We start from the raw sequence: 23199 nt of genomic DNA, 5'->3' as shown, positions 1-23199 counted from the left end.
AGTGATGGATACACTTAAGAGATAAATAGAGACAGAGATAGGTTAGTTTGGAAGTCAATTCTAAAAGCCATTCAACACGTGCAAACATGTAAAGCGAATGTTAAATAGATGATGATGCTGATGATGAAGGAAAAGAAGAACACTAGGACAAATAAAAATTTGTCAGTAATTGTTATTTTTATTCATAATACTCTTCCTACGGTTATTTGTGTACTGAATTAACAAGGTAACACTTACAAAACTTTTTTAATTAATGTTATAGCTTAAACCCCCAGTGTTTAGTTGCATACACGTTTGAATTCCTTTCTTAGTAGTTATTTAGGAAGGGTTAATATAGCTTGCTTGAAGAAATTTTTTATAGGAGACAATGCAATGCAGAGATGTAACGGATAGACACAAACTGAAGCAAATTAATGCATATAATAGTGAAACAAACTATGCCGTTTCACCTTTTAGATTCAATAGATGTGTGTATATACATATTCTTCAATTGGAAGCTATGTTTAATTTCAGAAGAGTACAAAGCCAGGAGATGAAGAATTCTCGTGGGTAGCTGTTCTGTACAGGTTCTAGACTTTATAATTTTGCAGCCAAAGTGCAAAAGACCATTCTCGTGTTGACACGAAATAATTATGCTAAAAGATTTAATTTTTATGGAGCAATTCTGGTTTCTGATTAGTTGAACATGAACTAAATTGATTCGTCAGTCAGCAGCATTCCCAACTTTAAGGGAGCATACCCCATTAGATATATTCTTGCGGTTAATTATTTATTTTGCGCTCTTTCTTCTTCTTGTTATTCTTACCGTTATTTGCTGTTACTGTGGTTGTTTGTGTTACTGTTATTATTATTCCCATATGGATTTCTTTTGTTGTCACCAAATTATTATTTCTTTTTATTGTCACCAAATTATTATTTCTTTTTATTGTCACCAAATTATTATTCCTTTTTATTGTCACCAAATTATTATTTCTTTTTATTGTCACCAAATTATTATTTCTTTTTATTGTCACCAAATTATTATTTCTTTTTATTGTCACCAAATTATTATTTCTTTTTATTGTCACCAAATTATTATTTCTTTTTATTGTCTCCAAATTATTATTTCTTTTTATTGTCACCAAATTATTATTTCTTTTTATTGTCTCCAAATTATTATTTCTTTTTATTGTCACCAAATTATTATTTCTTTTTATTGTCACCAAATTATTATTTCTTTTTATTGTCACCAAATTATTATTTCTTTTTATTGTCACCAAATTATTATTTCTTTTTATTGTCACCAAATTATTATTTCTTTTTATTGTCTCCAAATTATTATTTCTTTTTATTGTCACCAAATTATTATTTCTTTTTATTGTCACCAAATTATTATTTCTTTTTATTGTCACCAAATTATTATTTCTTTTTATTGTCACCAAATTATTATTTCTTTTTATTGTCACCAAATTATTATTTCTTTTTATTGTCTCCAAATTATTATTTCTTTTTTCCCTATACATGCTTTTTCCCCCTGTTATCTTTTTGATAACAGCTTTGCTGGACTTTTTATTTTTGGTTCTGCCAATGGTGACAATTAGTCACAAGCTGAAAGAACCTACAATGACGAAGTCGGGTGAAACGTCCACTTCTCACCCAACCTGAAATAAACCACCAAACATTATTATCGACATACAGGAATTTTTTGAAAGAGCTAAAAATTATATTCATTTGGTTACAAACAAAGGTCTTTTGGTAGATCTTCCTAAACTGCAGGAGATCTCAACAACTATTCAAATGTTTGTTGTAGACCGAAAATCAAAAAATGTCATCAACGAACCAGCGAGCTAATTTTGAAATTGATTTCTATGACAGGAGTGAGATCACAAAGGATTGTAAAATGTAAAAGTTACCACACTTAGAACACTTAGAACACTCTCTTTGCAACTCAAGCAGACTGTATCGAACTTTCACAAAAAGGAGTAATAACATCACAGCATACACTGTGTATGGAGTACTTAGGTCGGCGCCGTCATCATATTCGGCAGCTTTTCTAATGAAATATGGAAACATCATGAAAATATGCTGTCAGTGGTATTTCTCATGATGGGCTCATTGACACTCAGATGGGTACCTATCAATCATGAGAGCCATCGAGAAGCTAGAGACTGCGATGTTCATTTCTGGTTCCCAACCCATTATCATGGATTTCAAGTTTGCTACTTTGAATGTCTGGGGCCTAAGGGCAGATTCGTGAAAATTTCACTTGATCCTCGACCTACAGCACCTCGGGGTGGATATCTGTTGCTTACAAGAAACCCATTTCAGATGACCATTTTGGTGCACTGTCTATGACATGTTGTGCTTATTCAGTATACTTTAATTCTCATTCGAGAGGGGTTTCTCAGCGAGTTAAAAGGTCTTTAGATGCACCATGTCACCCATGCTACATGGATTAGAATGGAGATGTGTGTTGAGCAAAAAAAAAGTGGTAGTAGGCAGGCAGGCTCGAACTAGTACCGCAAAGGAGAAAAAGAATGTGAAAAAAAACGTGACGTCTTTGCTGTTGTGCCCATCACCAAACCGGAAGTGACGCTAGTCAATCAAAAAGAAGGGGATGACATTCAAAAATATCAGTGAAGAAAGTGACTCCTCCCTGTAGAAAAGTGCCCAGTTGTAGGTGAAGGAATTAATGTTTTCAGTCAATTTTTCAATATTTATTGTCTGAAGGGTCGGGCTTCAAAACGATACCAATCTTGCAAAAATCCATCGCCTCTGTCAAAAGTTTTAGGCAGACATACATACATACATACATACATACATACATACATACAGTCACTTAAGACCATCTTTCCCTTGCTTAATTGTTGATTACTCATTCATTTTCATGTATTTTTGAAATTTTTTTTTTTTTTAATTTATATACACACATACATATATACATGTGGAGATGTGATCAAGATGCATCAATTCCTATTTTCTGTGGAAACGAAGGTGGCTCTTCAGACCATCCCTGCTCTTACACAGTCTGTTACAAAGGTCACACTTAAGCTGAGATTGAGGGATGCCAACTGGTGCTGCTCTACTGTGGACGTTCATATGACGCTTCAGGCCTCCACTCGATTTACAGACCACAGAGCAAACAGAACATCTGTGCCCTGCAATGTTTTCCCTATCAAAGAAAGATTGATCTCCATGTGAATGCTTGTGGTTAGCTAGGCCAGCTCCGGATAAAATCATTTTACCGCATAAATCACAGGTGTGGTTTTGCATGAAATCCTCCAACAGACCTGATATATCTGAGAGATTTTTCTTCCGAATATTACGCTTCATTTTTACATGCTCATATTTTTTCTTCTCAAAGCTATCACAGCCATGATAGATTAAGGAGCGCCACTTTTTACGATCATTGGAAGTACTTTCCCAACTGAACACATCAATACCAAGAGCTTTTAAGATTATCTTTGATGTTATTCTTAAAGGGTTTCCTCAGTTTATGTTGTGGGCGCTTTCCTTGTGTAATTTCACCATAGAACAAGCGCTTTGGCAATCTATCGTCGTCCATCCTTTGTCAGCTGTCCAGCCCACCTCATCTGGTTGTGTATAATCAACTTCTCGATACAAGGTACGTCAGCTCGCATGAGAACATCCATATCAGGTATAAAAGTGCTCCACCAGAATGTGTCTCAGGAATTTCTGGTGCACTCTCTCCATAACTTTTATGTGTCTATCATAAGTTGTCCAGGCCTCAGAAGCGTAAAGCAGGGATGGTAAAATACAAGATTGATAGACACTGACCTTTGTATGAATAGTTATACCTGTGTCAGACCACACTCGCTTCTCTAAGCCACCAAAAGCCTTAGTGGCACGCTGTATCCTATAGTTGACCTCAGCATCCAGGGTTCCATCTCTGGCGAAAGTACTATCCAAATACACAAATGTGTCAACCACAGCAAGTCTCTGGTTGTTGACAAAAATATTTGGTTCCACATACAAACTACCGGGTGGAGGTGTGAATATGACCTTAGTCTTCTTAAGCCCAAAAGACACACAGGCCCCCGAAAACAGATCCATGATACCCTGCATATCCCTCTCACCATGGGCCACGAGATTGGCGTCATCTGCATAAAGCAATTCACGAACCAGGTGCTGAAAGGTCCTTGTAGAAGCATGAAAACGACGAAGATCAAAGACCATACCTGTGGTTCTGAAACGCAAATAAACACCAAGAGAACATTCCCTAAAGGCATACGATAACATAGTAATCGTAGAAATTGAGGTGGGCATCCCAACTTCCTCAGAATTATCCATAGGACACTTCTATTCACCATATCAAAAGCCTTGGTCAAATCAACAAAAACCTGATAAAGCGGAATACGGTGTTCAGTACATTTCTCCTGCAACTGCCGAGCAGAGAAGATCATGTCCGTGGTTCCTCTGCCCAGACGAAAGCCACTTTGGCTTTCTGGAATGACAGATGGAAAAATATACTTTAACAATCTATTGAGTAAAACTCTGGAAAATACTTTGCCAACTGCTTCCAACAAACTTATCCCACGATAATTTCCACAGTCGGTCCTGGGCCCCTTTCCCTTGTACAGTGATATAAGAATTGCATCAACCCAATCCTGATGGACGGGAACACCCCTCCAGACATCAGTGATAAGATGAAGAATTTCATGAACAAGTTTATCACCCCCATGTAAGAGGACTTCCACAGGAATACCATCAAGCCCTGGAGCCCTCCCAACGTTCACTTCCTTGATTGCATCTCTAATTTCATTCTCAGATGGGAAAACAGACATTTCATGGATAAGCTTCTGTTGTGATAAAAATTCATTGATGACGTCCACATGAACATTAGAGGGGGTGTCAAAGATATCAGAATAATGCTCGGTCCAACGAAAGAGAATCTTGTTAGGATAATTCCATCACTTGAGAGTAGGGGAGATGTAGATAGTGTTTGAGGACCAAAAGCTTTTTTAAGCAAATGGTACATGCGTTTGAGGTCTTTACAATCAAAAGCCATCTGGATTTGGTTGGCGAGTTTAGCCCACCACTGATTCTTCATTTGGCGGAGTTGCTTTTGGAAAATACCCTTGTTTGCTTTAAGTGACTGTTTCTCGACCTCCATGAGAGGCAGACAACATTTTATAGTGCAACTCATTTTTAGCACTTAAGAGTTGAGTAATTTCAGAATCATTATCATCAAACCAATCCTGATGTTTAGATTTGCTAGATTTCATAGATTGTCTTTTTAAAATGCGCCTATGATCCATCAAAATCAGCAGAATTAACTACAGATCGAAGCTTTTCACGTACACTTGGATCATCCAGCCTGGACACATCAACACGCCTGGGAATCCCAACACTACCCAACCTACACTTCCTCCTTATACAGATTTGCAACTTCCCGCGTACCAAAAAGTGATCTGTGCCACATTTAGCTCCACACATAACACGCACACTACAGACGTCCCGCAAATCTGCCTTCCTGGAAATAATGTAATCAATCAAGTGACCTTGTTTTGAACGAGGATGAGTCCAGGTAAACCTATGGACCTCTTTGTGGCTGAAGAAAGTGTTACAGATAGCAAGGTCAAACTGAGTGCATAGATGGAGAAGATGCAGGCCATTACTGTTGACCCCACCTACACCAAACCGACCGAGTGAGTCCCAGGTGTGATGATCCTTGCCAACCCTTGCATTTAGATTACCCATGAGTAAGATCTTCTCAGATAAATCATTGATGTGACGTCTTTGCTGTTGTGCCTATCGCTAAACCGGAAGTGATGCTAGCCAATCAACAAGAAGGGGATGACTTTCAAAAATATTGATGAAGAAAGTGACCCCTCCCTGTAGAAAAGTGCCCAGTTGTAGGTGAAGGAATTAATGTTTTTAGTCAATTTTTCAATATTTGTCGTCTGAAGGGTCGAGCTTCTTGTGAAAATCTGTCGCCTCTGTCAAAAGTTTTAGGCATACATACATACATACATGCATGCATTTAAACAGACAGATGAGATTTATATTATACATAATTAAAGAATGGCTCAATCCCCAAGTATTTTACCATGGGCATTGTGAAGCTGCTACGCAAAAGCAAAGATGGTAGGAATGAGTTAGATAATTATTGGCCCTTAATGATGCTTAATGCTGAGTTAAAGATTTTGGGCAAGATTTTTTTCTGCAGTTTGTCCTGGCTAGTCTCATTAGCCCCAAGCAAACTTGTGTCATGAAGGGCAGAACAATCCAGGATAACTTGCACTCGATATGCTTGATGACAGTAAAAGTTGACACGGGCCGCGCTGATCAATTTAGATCCGTCTAAAGCCTTTAATAGGGTGGACCATCATTACTTAGGGGCTGTTTTGTCGGTAGCCAGTTTTAGCCTACAATTTCACTCATGGGCTTACGTTCTTTATGCAAACCCCATGGTGATGGTAGAAGTGAATGGGAAGAGATCGTGGCCTTTCAGCTTATTGTGTAGATCTTACAAAAAAACCCAAAAAACTTAATGAGCTAAAAAAAAAAATTCTGTCATATCATATGAGTAAAGAAAAAAAAAAATTCACTCTTGTCAACATTTCTTTTTTCCTCCTTGGTCGCGTTTTGTGTTATTTGGCATTTATTTTCTACCGCATTTTGATTGTACTATGTGTTGATAATTTTCTTTTTTACTTATTTTTTTGTTGTTGTTCATTGTTAGTAAATATAAACGAGCTTGATATGGGCATTGCATCCTGTCATATCCTGAAAATTGGGTCAGGTGGATCAAAACGGAAAAGCCGCAGAATTTCAACCATGTGTGAAGACGTTAACAAAGAAGGCTAGGATTCACTTGATCTTGTAGGACTTCAGAGTTAGTTCTTTTGGCCTACGACTACTTTAACAGAATGGTATCAGAATATATAGGGCTACACTTAGACGAGTACCCTCAGGGCAATTGGACAGAATTGTTAGAACAATTGTCTAACCAATACAGGGAATTCATCAGTGTGGCTGATGCTGCTAGAATCTTAGCAAGAATAAAGCAACGGGATGGAACTGGAACTGACCAATAGGGTTTTAAAACTGGCTAAATTAGCTTTTCAGAGAGAGATTATTATGCGGCCACATTAAACAATCCATCTGTGAGGGAAGATACCATGAGAGCTGCTCCTACCTCACTACTGCATTCGTAGCAGCCAAAAAAGTTTAAGGTTGTACAAAAGGCTACGTGGGTTAGAAGAGGCTGGAAAGGAAAGCACCGGTGGGACCAATAGGGTTCACTTCGAGGCCAGAATGTGCTGTCCACCAGCTATTGGAAAGCAAGTGTGCTTAGGATAGGAATGCTAGATCAGGAGAGAAATGTTGGAGGAGAGGAAAACCAACAAGTGGTAGGGGGTAGCCCTGAGTTTTGATTTATTCGGACGGGAATAAGATTTCACCTGCAGGATGCATGTAGGTGAAAGAGGTGAGGTACAGATATTGTTTGACACGGGTGCCTCCATATCAATGATTAGATTGGGAGACTTTTATAAACTCGGGTTCTGGAGAAATGAACTAGAGACTCTGGATCTAGGAATAGTACAGGTAGATGAAAGAAAAATAGAGGTTTCAGGTATGGTAAACCTAATTGTGTGAATGAGTGAGGAAGACACTACTCAAAGACTTTGTGACTCCCACCCTATGTAAATGATTTTAGGCAGAGACTGACTGAAGTATGATAAAGCCCAAATCAGTTTCAACTTAGCCCTATTAAAGGTTGGAAGTAAGACGATATCCCTGGGGGTGAGGTAGATGAAGAGATTGTGGTGCTGGCCACTGATCTTGTATTCCCTCTCCATATGGCCATAAAGTGCAGCGGTAATTTAACCCCGGCAGAGGAACCAGACCCGGGAACATACCAAATTCTCCCCACTGATAAACCCCTCTTTTGTGAGAGAGAATTGGTCTTGTTGGAAGCTGTAGCTGAGAGCAATAACTCGGCAGCATATCCATCATGGTGGCCAATACTGCGAATGCAACCATAAAGGTTCACAAGGGAGAAAAGGTGGGTAGGGTCTTGCTGGTAGTTCCTGAAAAGAATGTAGAGTCTAGGGAGATGGCTGATTGTGAAAGTTCACAATCGGTAAAAAAAAAAATTAGACATAGTAGTCCCACGCAGCATTAAGAAAATGTATTATGATTAGTAACAATAAACAGTGATATAGTAGCTAATTTGGACACAGAGTTGGGTCGAACAAACACAGCAGAAATTAAAATAGATACAGGCAAGATCCACCCATAAAACGAAGGCCCTCGACCAAGGCCAATTCGGAACATGCTAGATGCAGGCATAATTGAACAATCCATCTAGCCATGGAGTTTTCCTGTGGTATTGGTGGACAAGAAGGATGGAGGGCATCGGTTTGTGTGGACTTAATGGCTCTGAATAATATTACAAAACCGCTTGCTTATCCCTTGATTGACGATATTCTTGTCTTGCTGGTGAAATCAACATACTTTTCCACCCTGGACTTAAGGTCTGGATAAGTGGCAGATCGCCTTGGACAAGACAGATAGGGAGAAAGCTGCATTTGCATGTCATGCTTAGAGTCATGCCTTTCAGGCTAGTTAATACACCAGGAGTTTTCCAGTAGCTCATGTCAATAGTGCTGGAGGGAATGGAGCAGTTCTCTATGGTATAATTGGATAATATACTTGTTTTCTTCCGCAGTGTTGAGGAGCACATTCAGCACTTGCAGTCTTTGATCAGCTAAGAAGACATGGGTTGTGGATTAAACTACCAAAATGTCAGGTTATGCAGAAGAAGACAAGATATCTGAAGTTTGTCATTAATGAAAGTGGTGTGAAGCCTGATACTGACAAAATCAAAGTGATTCGGGCGATGTCTGCGCCCTGTATGGTCAAGGAGATCAGGGGATTCATAGGTGCGATTGGGTACTATAAGCAGTTCATACCAGCATTTTCTAGGTTGGCTACTCCACTCATAGTCCTGACAAAGAAATATGCCTGGTTCAAGTGGAACAAGGACTGCCAATGCTCATTTGATGCTTTAAAAAATCAGTTGACGGCGGTACCTTTATTAGCCTATCCAGACTTAAGTAAACCTATGGTCCTGTACACTGGTGCCAGCAAATTGTATTAGGGATTACCTTACACAGCTCTTTCCTGTAACAATCTATTTTTTCTCCCACCGACTTTCCCCTACTCAGCAGAGATGGCCTGTGATTGAAAAGGGAGATTATACTATAGTGTAGGCCCTACAGAAGCTAGACTACTATTTACACGAGGCTACTACTTAAATGAGACTACTATCTAAATGAGACTACTACTTAAATGAGACTGCTATCTAAATGTGACTATTATCTAAATGAGGCTACTATCTAAAAGAAACTACTATCTAAATGAGACTACTATCTAAATGAGACTACTACCTAAATGAGACTACTATCTAAATGAGGCTGCTATCTAAATGAGGCTACTATAAATGAGGCTACTATAAATGAGGCTACTATCTAAATGAGACTACTACCTAAATGAGACTACTATCTAAATGAGACTACTACCTAAATGAGACTACTATCTAAACGAGGCTACTATCTAAACGAGACTACTACTTAAATGAGACTACTATCTAAATGAGACTACTACTTAAATGAGACTACTACTTAAATGAGACTACTATCTAAATGAGACTACTACTTAAATGAGGCTACTATCTAAATGAGGCTAGCTTTGTTATTCAAATTATTTACCAGCCTTTCCAGCATTTGTCTGAGACAGAATGAACAAACAAGAAAATCCAGCAGTGGGCACTACAACTGAGTGAGTATAATTGCAAGATCAAGTATATGTTAGGCAGAGAAGAACACATGTGCAGATTTGCTATCAGGAATCCCTAAGGTGTTGGAACAGGAATTCATGGGTGAGATACCTGATGTAGATGATAGAACTTATGAAATTAATGTTATTAATTTCCATTGGATACATGTCCAGCCAGATGACGTGGATATGGATGATGATGATCAGATTATACCGGTACAGAGCAGTCCATCTGTAATGAGTGGAGTGTGTGAGGGAGAGTGTAGAAAACGTTCTGGAGATTAAGGCCCTAAAAGAAGCTCTGGAATCGGGAAGGATGACCAAGGCATGTGCAATTAGGTTCCTCATACAGAATGGCTCATTGTATTATCTCTAATGAAGAAGTAAGGCCAAGGCGCTATGAAACAAAGTAGTGACTCAGTGCTACGATGAGTTGGGATGTATGGGAATCGATAAGACTCACAAGCTTATTAGTAGGAAATACTACTGGTCAACCTTTATAAAGGAGGTTTCTAAGTATGTGAATAGCTGCATATCCTGCCAAACCTGGAGTGCTAAACATAAGCTGGTTCTACTCCAGGAGACAAATTTCTAAGCTTACCCATTCGGGAAGGTTAGCCTGCACATATAATGGTGAACAAAGTACTGACCAAGTGAAAACCATTGCACAATTGGAGCAGCGACTGAAATTCATCTCGGTGTGTAGGAGCAGGTGTATCTGCACAGAGATATTATGTTGGCTCTGCTATTACAAAAAAAAAACATAGAAAGAGGAAAGGGACTTGTCTAAAAAAAAAAAATATATAGGTCAATCAGAATAAAAAAAAAAAAAGAAACAGCACTTGATTGGAAAACCGCTTAAATATTGTATTTTTTGTGTATTTAATGCTGAGTTAAGACTGCAATGGAGACTAGTTGACTGCTATGAAGACTATAGTTTTCTTCATTTATTTATTGTGGACTATCATCCTCATCTTTCTTAGATGTTGTTTCACAACGTTTTAGCCAACTATTCCTCTGGCCTTCATCAGGTGGTAACCACGACGGGATAGGAACTCTGAATACCCTAACTGCATTCTCAGCAATTACTGCCTTTTTTACTGCTTTGAGTAGGATTGAAACCGCTATCTTCAGACAATGCTCACCTGGAACCATAGAGATTCAACATCTCTATCCACTGCGCCACAGGCCTCAAAGGGCAGTCAATGCTGGATATTTTGGTCTTATAAAGCCATGTTTATTTATTATCTGATCTTCCATTGTCAGATCCATACCAAATAGTATATATTATTTAATTAATTGGAATATTTATTCAGATGAGTATTATTTATCATTTATTTATCTATTATCCTCATCTTTTAGTTGTTGTTTCATGACATTTTGGTAAACTATTCCTTTGGCCTTTGTCAGCTGGTAACTACAATAAGATAGGAACTCTGAAACTCCTAACTGCATTCTCAGCAATTACTGCCTTCTATAGTTGTCAGAGTTCCTATCCTGTCACGGTTACCAACTGACAAAGGCCAGAGAAATAGTCGGCTGAAACATCATGAAACAAAAACTATGAAAGATGAGGATAATAGTGCGCAATAAATAAATAAATAATACTCATCTCAATAATGAATTCCAATTAATAAAATAATATATAGCAATTGGTACAGACCTAACAATGGGAGATCAGATAATAAATAAATGTGGATTTATGTTGTATTGTGGTGTGGCCCGCAGGTTGGGAATCGTAGTAGTTTGTAGGACCCCCTGGTCGTGGCACATAGCAGTTTTAATTACGTCGATCGTCCGTGGTTTCACCTGTTTACTAAGCGGTTGTCATGACAACGAGTTAAGACTAGTGAGTTATCTCACCTTAGACTGGCACTTTTTCCTTATCTTGCCTCTCGTCAATTGTCAAAAATGTCATAACAACGTTGAACCTGAAAACAAATCGGTTGACAACTTAGAACGATCAGCCGTAACTTAACAATATGCATAAAAGACGTAAGTCACAATTGCGTTTGTTTTTGTATAAAATTATATTTTACAATATTATACACATTTACAATTTAAACGGTTCGTCTTTTTTTCTTTTGGTGGTTTTGAAGTTCACCGCGATAGTAACAGTGTTCTCACAGTGATCTGAGGAGGGAAATGACGTTTCAACGATCCGGTCTTCAGCAACGTTCTGTCCATTGTTTCTCCTCTCTCTGCTAGCTCTGTTATCTGTCGCGCGTCTGTTCCTTATATGGCATTCAGCTCAACTTTCTGACGTCACGCGTCCTAGAGCTAATTTACATATAACCAACAGAATATTTAGGTCTCGGCTTCCACGTGAGTCCTTAGCACGTTTTTGTTTTATTTAAAAAGTCGGACGATTACTTCTGCACGTGCCGAAAATTCACCTGTCACCAGAAAATTCCATGCATTGCTTTTCCGTAGAATGCCGTGCAAAATATGCGAATTCCTGTAACCTGCTTTTTCGTTTTGTCAACAATTACGATTGTCCGACTTTTTCTATTTACACTGCAAATTCTTTTTCTTTAATTCATACTAGTGGACTATCAACATTCGAAGTCCACCTATCAAGTTATTAAAAAGGGATTTTATTTTAACCTTTATGTATCGGTTGGCCCTAGCCAAACGCTACATAACATTTATAAGTGTTGCATGTTTGTGTGTATACAGGTATTCACACGAACACATATACTATTTTTTTAAAAAAGCGAAAAGAAAAACAGAAAATGGAGTTCTAAAAAGAAAATAAATTTATTTGTAAACAAAAGTAAAAATAACAAGGCTGTTTTACATTAAAATAAATGATCTAAGGGAGATAATAAAAAGGCTTTAGTTAGTTATTATGATAAGTTAGAAATACTAAAATAACTTTCACGGATATATTTTACTTTCGTCAATATCAAAATTCTGGAAAATCCATATTTACCAATATGTTGTCCATTGTGGATTGTTTGCAGTGGTTTGTTTGGCTTGATGTTCAGTAGCTTTATTTTTACGACCAGGGATTATTTCAGTTCTCGATTAAATTAATTTTTAGCTAGAAGGTCGCCTCCAATATTTGCATCCCTTTCATTTGGTGTACAAAAGAATGACTGGTTTTACAAACGCATATACTTCTATTTATAGTAAATGCTGGAGAATAAAAAAGAATATTTTTGTCAGTTATATTTTAAAAGTCTCTAGAAATGCTTATAAGGATATTTTCACTTTCTAATATTAAAATAATTTTATTTATGTTATCTTATATATTATTTTAATTGTATTATATTTTATATTTCATTTTATTATATAATATTTCAATTATTATTATTTTATCATAATATTTAATTATATTAATCAATATTTTCATTATATTATTATTATGCTTAGCATAATTAGATCCTTCTTAAATGAGAGAAGAATCCAGGTTGTCCTCGATGGGCGTATGTCCAAAAAAATTTATATAAATGCAGGTGTGCGTCAGGGATCGATTCTTGGACCTTTGTTATATCTGATATTCATAAATGACTTACTAATAAAATTGTCTCTGAGATGGGTATATTTGCCGACGACACCACGCTCTATAGCAGGCACGTGGGGAAAACTAATGAGCACATATCTAAGGTAATGGCTGAAACCCTAGAGAAAGACCTTCAGTTTGTAGTGGAATGGGGTCAGAAATGGATGGTAATGTTCAACGCTGCCAAGACAAAGCTCATTTTAATAATTACATGAAACCTTACCAACCACCAATAGCTATGGCTAGAGATACTTTACCTGAGAGCACTTAACAGTCACAGGAAACATGAGTTGGAATAAATACATTGAGATTATTGCTAAGGCTGCTGCAAAAAAGGTGGGCTCTCTCTATCGTGCTAGAAAGTTACTTACACCTGAAAGTATCCTGTACCTCTACAAAGCCACCATTCGCACATGTATGGAGTACTGCTGTCACATTTGGGCTGATGCATCTGCTACTAGTCTCTCGCTCCTGGACAAGGTCCAAAAAGAGTAGCCAACCTAATAGATCCTGAATTGTCATCTAAACTTCAGCCCCTGTCCCACCGACATAATTTTGCATCCTTCTGCCTGTTTTACAAGTATTTTAATGGTGGATACTCTGACGAACTACAAGCTCTTGTATCCCCTCAACAAAAATACCCCTCGACAAACCCGACAAGCAGACTTCCGGCCATGTTTGAATTCATGATGCCAGCGTTTTACAAGGTCATATGATGGGGCATTATCACCATAAGTTTTTTTTCATTTTATCAAAAGTCTCCTGTGGTGTGTGCGTCCTTTCAAACACAAAAATCGGATCACTGTTCGATATTCAAAAGGCTCCATTCCACACCTGACTCAGTTCAAACACCTGTAAAACAAAGACCACAATTAGTTCAGAGCTGCAATTTGCCACATAACCCGTAGAGATAAAAATCATTGCACATGCAAAATTTCAGCTAGATCAGACAACTGGAAGTGGGTCAGGGGCATTATTTATTGTACTATATATATATATATATATATATATATATATATATATATATATATATATAAATGCAAGCATAAAAAGTAATATGGTTAAGATTAAACTTAGAAAAGTAGAGGTCTAGTTGTTAAAACTGGAAAAGAAAAGGACAAGATATTCTAGTAAAAAATATAATAAATTTATAACTTAAAATATTGCATCACTAAGATTTGATTATATAATGTTAAATTGAATTTTGAAAAAAATTCTTAATGCTGCAATATTTTAAATTATCAATTTATTATATTTTTTACTAGAATATCTTGTATTTTTCTTTTCCAGTTTTAACAACTAGTCCTTTACTTTTCTAAGTTTAATCTTAACCATATTACTTATCATGATCGTATTTTTCTATGTAATCCATGAAAATCCAGAATTTGCTTTGTACTAATTATTTTATTTTTGTGTTCAAAACCATCTTATATTACCGGCAGGAGGATCCTACATGAATGATTGTGTAAGCATGAAACACTAGTGTTTGTACGTCTAAATTAATAATTATTATATAAATATTAAAATAATCTTCATCAGTTTAAACTTTAAATAACGAATTCAGAAATAAACAGATAGCAGAAAGTAAATTATATTTAAACAAATATTGTAAAAACAGTTACAAATTCAAATTAATAATAAATTCATGGAATTTCTTCTAGTGAAATGTCTTTCCACTTATGTAGGTCACACTCAACTAAATTATTATGCTTGAACAACGTTGACATGAGTGTAACAGCTTTCTACTTATGTACGCCACACTTGACTAGATAAAAATACTTGATCACCAACGTTCACATTACATGACAATAGTGAAACGGCCTTTTAATTACAAAGGCCATGCTTGACTAAGTTTATATGCTTGATTAACAATGTTAACATTACGTGACATTTGTGGAAATGCTTTCTACTTATATAGGCCACGCTCAAGTTATTATGCTTGACCAACAATGTTAGCATGACATCGTGATATTAGTGGAATAGCCTTTGACTTATGTAGGGCACGCTCGAATATGTTATTATGCTTTATAAACAACATTAACATTACAAGGCATTAGTAGAACTGCCTTCTTTTTATGTAGGCCATGCTCAACTAGGTTAATATGCTTGATCAAAAATGTTAACATTAAAACATGGTGTTAGCAGAATATTATGTTGAAGTAGACTATGCTCGACTAGGTTATTATGCTTCATAAATGTTAACATTACGTGACAATAGTGGAATGGCAATTTACTTATGTAGGCACAATTTGACTAGATTATTATGCTTGATCAACAACGTTAACATTACAATGGGACATTGGTGAATGCCGTATGAATGAACATAAATTTGTATTTAAATGAATGACATGAACTAACATTAATGTGTGTGAAAATGAATAACTTGATTTGACTAGATTATTATGCTTGATCAACAACGTTAACATTACAATGGTACATTAGTGGAACGGCCTTCTACTTTAGAAGGGCATGAGTTCTTCAAAGTCCCATTGTAATCTGTCTTGATTAACGTATGAATGAACATAACTGTATGTGAAAATGAATAACGTACGCATGAACATAAATGGGTGTGAAAATGAATGACCTATGAATGAACATAAATGTGTGTGAAAATCAATAACAAATGAAGGAACATAAATGTGTGTGAAAATGAATGACATATGAATGAACATGAATGTGTGTGAAAATGAATGACGTATGCATGAATATGTGTGAAAATGAATAGCGTATGAATGAATATAAATTTGTATTAAAATGAATGACGTATGAACTAACATTAATGTGTGTGAAAATGAATAACGTATGAATAGACATAAATGTGTGTGAAAATCGATACCGAAGGAATGAACATTAATGTGTGTGAAAATGAATAACGTATAAATGAACATAAATGTATGTGAAAATGAATGACGTATGAATGAACATAAATGTATGTGAAAATGAATAACGTATGAATGAACATAAATGTGTGTGAAAATCAATAACGAATGAATGTTTGTGAAAATGAATAACACATGAATAAACATAAATCTATGTGAAAATGAAACACGTATGAATGAACATAAATGTTTGTGAAAATGAAACACGTATGAATGACCATAAATGTTTGTGAAAATGAATGACGTATGAACTAACATAAATGTGTATGAAAATGAAAAATGTATGAATGAACATAAATTCTTGTGAAAATAAATAACGTATGAAATAACAAATGTGTGTGAAAATAAATAACGTATGAATGAACATTAATTGTGTGAAAATGAATAACGTATGCATGAACATGATGCCAGCCAGTAAAAAGACCCTAACTCTAAAAAGCCAATCGTTTTTATAAAACTGGCCTCTTCTCTTCTCTCTCATATTGAAGATTACTTTTCCTTTTTTTCTCTGAACCTCTTTTTTTTCTCTATCCCATTATCTTATTCTTTTTCTTCTCTTGTGAACTCCTTTCTCTATCCCCTTATTTCATTCTTTTCATTTTCTATTTTCTTGTGACCCTCTACTTCCTCTGTCATGATTATATCTCTCCCTGGGTTCAATTTATTTATCTGTCCAACTAACTTATCACTGGCTTGGTGGTCTGGTAGTTAAATACAACAGGTGGACCCAAATGACAACATCTCCCAGACACCAAAGCAGACGTTTTGAACCCAAGTCATTGTACCTGTCTCACTCAATTAGTAGTTAAAATTCGTTTTTACCAAATCCAACTAGAAAAACAATCTCTTGTTCCACGAATCCTGTCATCAGATTTTATATTTGCTTTTCATTGAAAAAGATACTATTTCTTCTCTGGTGGACAGAAATCTCATAAACATCTGTTTTTCCTTGACCAAGTGTCAGCATGCCCCCCCCCTCTGACCATACCTCATCATATCCCATCTTCATCTAGTTTTATATGATATCTGGCACTGTTACATCCGCCCCTTCCTTTCACTTGTCAATTAGTCATAATTGGCATATATGCGACCTGCACCAGAAGTCTGACCCGAAACTAGTAATTCTACAATCAGTCAATAAAAAGCAACTGACAAAAATTGTCCATTCATCATGCAAAAATGTTCTGGTCCAATGGTTCTAGTTGTACTGCTGTATATATTATAATGTAGTATGTATGCGTGCATAAGTACTTGTATGTAGTTCATTCATCTTATCATCAGAGAAAATGGCTCTCATTCAATAACTGAACATGCACCCATACGTTTATAAGCTTCCACAGCTCATGAATCATGGATTTTTATATTCGCCTACACATGCATTTTTTCAATTGATAAACTCCCTTTTTTTCACTTTACTAGTCCTATTGAGGTGACTAAATCATGTACATGCAAAACAGTTTCTTGTTTCCCCTTTATTTTCAGTTCTTCTCTACAACTGGCCATGTGCATGCAAAACATGTTCCCTTTTTCATTTTTTTTTTTTTCATGTTCGGTACTTCTCTATGACTTAACCTATGTGCATGCAACTGAGAAAAGATAACCATGTTCAGTTCACTATCAAAGGAGGGCTCATACACACTTTAAACTACTTGCTCATTTTCTCTTTCTCATATATCATAAAACAATCAGAAAAATATTTGCGCTTTTGATATTTGTTTTTTCATTCCTTTTCTTTTTTAATAATGGCTTAGGGACTGACTTTGGGGTCCCTGCTTGTAACCTTGGGTTTTTTCGATGGTCGCAGCTCATGCACGCTATCCAGGTTTGGTAGAGGGCACTCATTGGTATCCCCGCCTCGCCCAGGTGCGCTACTGTCGGTGGCTTGTGGTTACCTGATTTCTTCTTACATTTAACACTGGGGAATTCTTTCAGTATTGACTCCCACATTTTTATCCAGCTATCTGCTAATTAAAAAAAAACAATCTCCAGATTTCTCTCACACCACATTGAGTAAAAGAAAGGTCAGATCCTTTCCACATATCCATTTTTCTGATATTTCTCTTCTTTTCCAAATTTAGTTGGTTCTCAACTAAACTATTTCTTTTCAGTCAGAATTCCCAAATACAATACAGAATTCCCAATACAATTAATTCACTCTCCTACGAGATTGACAAAATTTTCCAGGCACACTACCCACATGCACATTTTCCAGTGCATCGAGCCAACTGATGGTAATAAGATCTTTCATCTCATAATTCACATGGACTCAAACAGAGATCTCTATTCATTTCTGGTGTGATTAACCCTCTTTAATTTTGTCTTCTTTCAAACACTGTATCTCCGCATGACTAATTTATTGTTCATTTGTGGGTCTAATTGCTCCCCTTCAAATCACTATCTTCAAAAAAATCTCACTTAATTCTCACGTGATTGTCCGAAGCCAACAAAATGAAAATGGGTAAATGTGGTATTCTGGTGACTGAAATAACTCCAACCAAACGTAGCACAATCAAGTCCCATTTACGCCTCTATTTATTTATCTCTACTTCTTCAATAGCAATCCATTCTGCAGCTATACAAAAATTCAAATTTACCATCAATACTGTCGGTTTTAAATCTGAGCGACATGTTGAGCACATAAGAATTATTAGCTATACTCCAGTAGAATGCTCGATTACAAAAATCTCTAAAAACCAAGAATGCAATATCTTATTCATAACATCATAAACCTCGAAGTTTTTTTCTTTTCTTCAGACGCATCTCTCTCAATCCTTTCCACGAAGGGAAAGAACTCACGTCCTCAGCTCATGCATACCTCTTGGCATAGAGGCACATTTCCCAATGATATTTCATACTTTCACAATTTCAAAGCCTTCTCAACGACTGCATATTTAATTTTTTTCAAAACAGAATACTATCAGCACCGTTAGTTTCTTTAAGACATTCTACTCGACAGTTTAAATGATTTAACACTACTCCCAATTAGATTATTATTTCGTTTTTGTTTTCCGTCATAAAGTTCTCCAACCCAACGACTTTCTATGGAATAGTTGAGAAGCATTTTACTATTTCATCTTCTATGAATTCTCCCAGGCTAAATGATTCTTTCTTTTTTATTTCAACAGCTTAAATGTTTTAATGTCATTTCCAACCAATTTACCACCTCACATCATGTGAAAACTCTCAGGCCAAATGACTTGCTATTCGGCAATTTAAATGCCACAAAATTCCTTTCAAATAATTCACTATTTCACACCCTATGAAAACTCAGATCAAATGATTTTTTTTATTCAACAGTTTAAATGCCTTAACATCACTTCCAACAATCTACTATTCACATTTCATGAAAGTTTTCAGACTAAATGATTTTCTATTCAACGCAGGTGAGAATGCTACACAACAATTTCACACGGTATCAGTCCTCATCTAAATTTTTTTTTTCTTTTCCAAAAACAAAAATAGTACATTTCAATACAATTATTAAAATAACGAAACCGTTCCTTTCATTTTTTTTCTTCAGTCAAATCACGGTTCTATCAAATTCCATTTGTTTTATCCTAAAAAGATTTAAGGTTCAAATTCCATGGTACACATGCTTTAGTTTCTCTCCTGTCTATCCCTATTGGTTTCTATCTACTAGCACATCTGAGAGAGCGGCCTGTGCCACAGTCTGTTAATACCATGTGCGTACAAGGGCCCGACATGCACACGACAGCACCAACAGTTGCAACCCAGTCCATTATCAGATTGCTACCCGTTAAGCTACTTCTGGTCTACCTGGTTCATTGCTCTTAGGCTGGCAGGAACCTTGCTTCCCTAATCTCAGTTTTTTTTTCCTTTAATTTTAATAAAATTCTCCAACCAAACGTCCGTTTATTTGACAGTCTAAATGTCTCACCACTAATCTCAAGCAATCATTACTTCATCTTTAATGTATTCTTATGAGAGCTATTCATTACAAAATCAGAACGGCATCGATACCGCCAGTTTCTATTTCTCTAAGGATCGGTATATTTCTCTCAATCCCTCTTTGGTTTCCCTTTTCGCAACCATTCTTCAGGTTATCTCGGCATGAGCGTCTTTTTCTCTCTCTCACTTATTTGACCTGTCTATCTCATCGTGCATTATTCTCAAGAGTTTTCCCATTCATCAGTGGTGCACAGTGTCTGTCACTGCAGACCGGGCAGAGAGATCACATATCTATGATATTCGTATTCTCACATGCCTTTTCCATAGCATCTCACGCAGACACACCCAGTGTCTCGTTAAATCTATTGTCAAACTCCATGTATTACACACCATGCATTCAGCACTTTTTCATACACCTTCCTCGGGGTTTGCATCACATTTGGGACAATTCTCTTTGGCTGCCTCGCCGCATTTTCCCATTACGTTTCCTCGTGCCTTTTTTCTCTGGCACCTCGCGCAGACATACCCTGTGTTTCGTTGAACCTTTGACCACCCAATTCTTCATGCTTTTACGACTAGTGCACATTGCACAATTCTCAATCTCAACTTTCTAGCACTCCGCACGTCTTCACATCCCTCCTGCGGGGATCACATCATATTTGGCCAATTCTTTCTGGCTTCCTCGACGCATTTTTCCATTACATCTCAATCCGCCACCCACACGACACCACCAACTATGCATTTTCCCAATCAACCGGTAACTTCGTGAAATTCCTTATTTATTTCTCACTATCTGCTTTCAGTCCATGCCGACAAACTATGATTTAAGATATACAAACAAAATCACACATTTCGTTTTGGGTTTTTTTTCACAAACCAATTCAATTTCAGAATTTACAACAACGATCACATTTTTTTCTTCTAAAACTGTCAACTGTCGCTCTCTTTCTGTCTTAGTTCTTTTCTTTATTCATTTCTAGTCTCTGTTTCTCTCTTTTTTTTTTCAATCACACGGTCACTAAATTCCCCTTCATGTTAAGCCTGATTGAAGGGTTGACTTTTCTAACCATTTCTCCCCTCAACACATTCCTCCCTTCCATGTCTACTAAATCTGTTTACTGCTATACCTTTTAAGGGGACTTGCCTCCCCCCCCCCATCTCTCTCTCTTTCATATCAGTGACAACATATGCGCGTCCGTTCTTATAAAACGACGACATATCAACCAGTCTAACGAATACATATTTCATTTTTCACTTTTTCCTTTGGGGTTGGGAGAAAAATCAACAATACTTTGCATATTAAGACAAAACTTTCGTTACAGACACTTAATCAAGAAAAACCACACTGACAACCGCACCTAAAAAAAAAATCTGAGCGAGGGAATAGGAACCAATAAAAATCTGCCCTTACCTCTCTTATCGTCTGCTTCATTTCTTTCCATCTCTCCTTTTCTCTGTCTCTCGTGGTCCTCCTTGCTCCTTGCAGCTATTATGTTTTTAGCTATGCCTTCAAAGTTCAATTTCAATCTTTCTTTTCTTTCCGATAAATTCAATGTCAGTCTTTTTTTCTTTTCAATAAGTTTTCTTTTCAATGGTTCTTTTCCCCTGATTTTTTAAAAAACATTTTTTGGGCCATTTTCATTTTTCTTTATATTTTTCAATGTTTTTTTTTTTCCAAGAAAACTGAGTTCCAGACGCTTCAAAAATGTGTTCGTGGTTACTCATTCGTGCACATCTCAGAGATGTGATGTCCTAGGTCATCGGCACCATAATATAACCCTAACACCCTCTCTTGTCCGAGGGCCGGGCCGCATCCGTCACTATCCTGGTTCACGGGAGCATACTTGTGATGTACTTCTGGCCGTGTTCGTCACTCCCAGTTCACAGGATCATAGATGCAACCCAGCAGGGCTACATTCTTACTTGTCTAGTGGTAGACCCCTCAAGGGTGACCAGACTCTCACTGATTACTGGAAAATATCCTTCTGCTGCTCAGGGCACACGAAATGTGCATGACCCTAAGTCCATGTGGCAACATTATCGATTTCGGCCATCACTCTGGCTTCGTGCTGGATCCAGTCTATCTCTTTCATCATCTGGCGTCAGGGCATACCTGAAATAAACTGTATCCTCATTCAGGCCGGCAATCGAGAAACAAGGAAAAACTCTGGGACATTTTTATATAACGAAAAAAAAAAAATTATTCATAAATCGTTTTACACTTGTTTATAGTTGAGTTCTTTGATCCAAGCTTCATGATGCAGGTTGTATAACTTAAGTTGCTCTAATTAATTTCCCAGCTAAGAACAAGAGCTTTTCAACTTAGCTCTTATGGGGGTTTCAGCCTCCCCCCCCCCAGGCAGGGTGAGAGCGATGTGGACGCCTCGATGCCAGCCAGTAAAAAGGACCCTAACTCTAAAAAGTCAATCGTTTTTATAAAACTGGCCTCTTCTCCCCTCTCTCATATTGAAGATTACTTTTCCTTTTTTTCTCTGAACCTCTTTTTTTCTCTATCCCATTATCTTATTCTTTTTCTTCTCTCGTGAACTCCTTTCTCTATCCTCTTATTTCATTCTTTTCATTTTCTATTTTCTTGTGACCCTCTACTTCCTCTTTCATGACTACCCCTAGGTTCAATTTATTTATCTGTCCAACTAACTTATCACTGGCTTGGTGGTCTGATAGTTAAATACAACAGGTGGACCCAAATGACAACATCTCCCAGACACCAAAGTAGACGTTTTGAACCCAAGTCATTGTACCTGTCTCACTCAATTAGTAGTTAAAATTCATTTTTACCAAATCCAACTAGAAAAACAATCTCTTGTTCCACGAATCCTGTCATCAGATTTTATATTTGCTTTTCATTGAAAAAGATACTATTTCTTCTCTGGTGGACAGAAATCTCATAAACATCTGTTTTTCCTTGACCAAGTGTCAGCATGGCCCCCCTGACCATACCTCATCCTCTCCAATCTTAATCTAGCTGTATAGGATATCTGGCATTGCCTGGGATCCCGTTACATATATATATACACACATATATATATATATAACTACTTCATTTACTCACATAAATTAATATACGAAAGTATAGATTTATGTGTAAACTTTAAG

The 23199-nt window shown here is 36.8% G+C and overlaps 1 protein-coding gene across 2 annotated transcripts in view; it reads left to right on the top strand.

The window, feature by feature from the left end:
• Nucleotides 1-23199, top strand: part of LOC145269054 (voltage-gated potassium channel subunit beta-2-like) — a 1304007-nt gene that overhangs the window by 1097711 nt on the left and 183097 nt on the right. The gene's annotated exons all lie outside the window — the stretch shown is intronic.

Source organism: Euprymna scolopes, chromosome 4, assembly GCF_053919585.1.
Source record: "Euprymna scolopes isolate OS-2025 chromosome 4, ASM5391958v1, whole genome shotgun sequence".
NCBI lineage: Eukaryota > Metazoa > Mollusca > Cephalopoda > Sepiida > Sepiolidae > Euprymna > Euprymna scolopes.
Note: the sequence above shows the minus strand (reverse complement) of the source record. Positions and strands in the feature narration are given on the sequence as shown.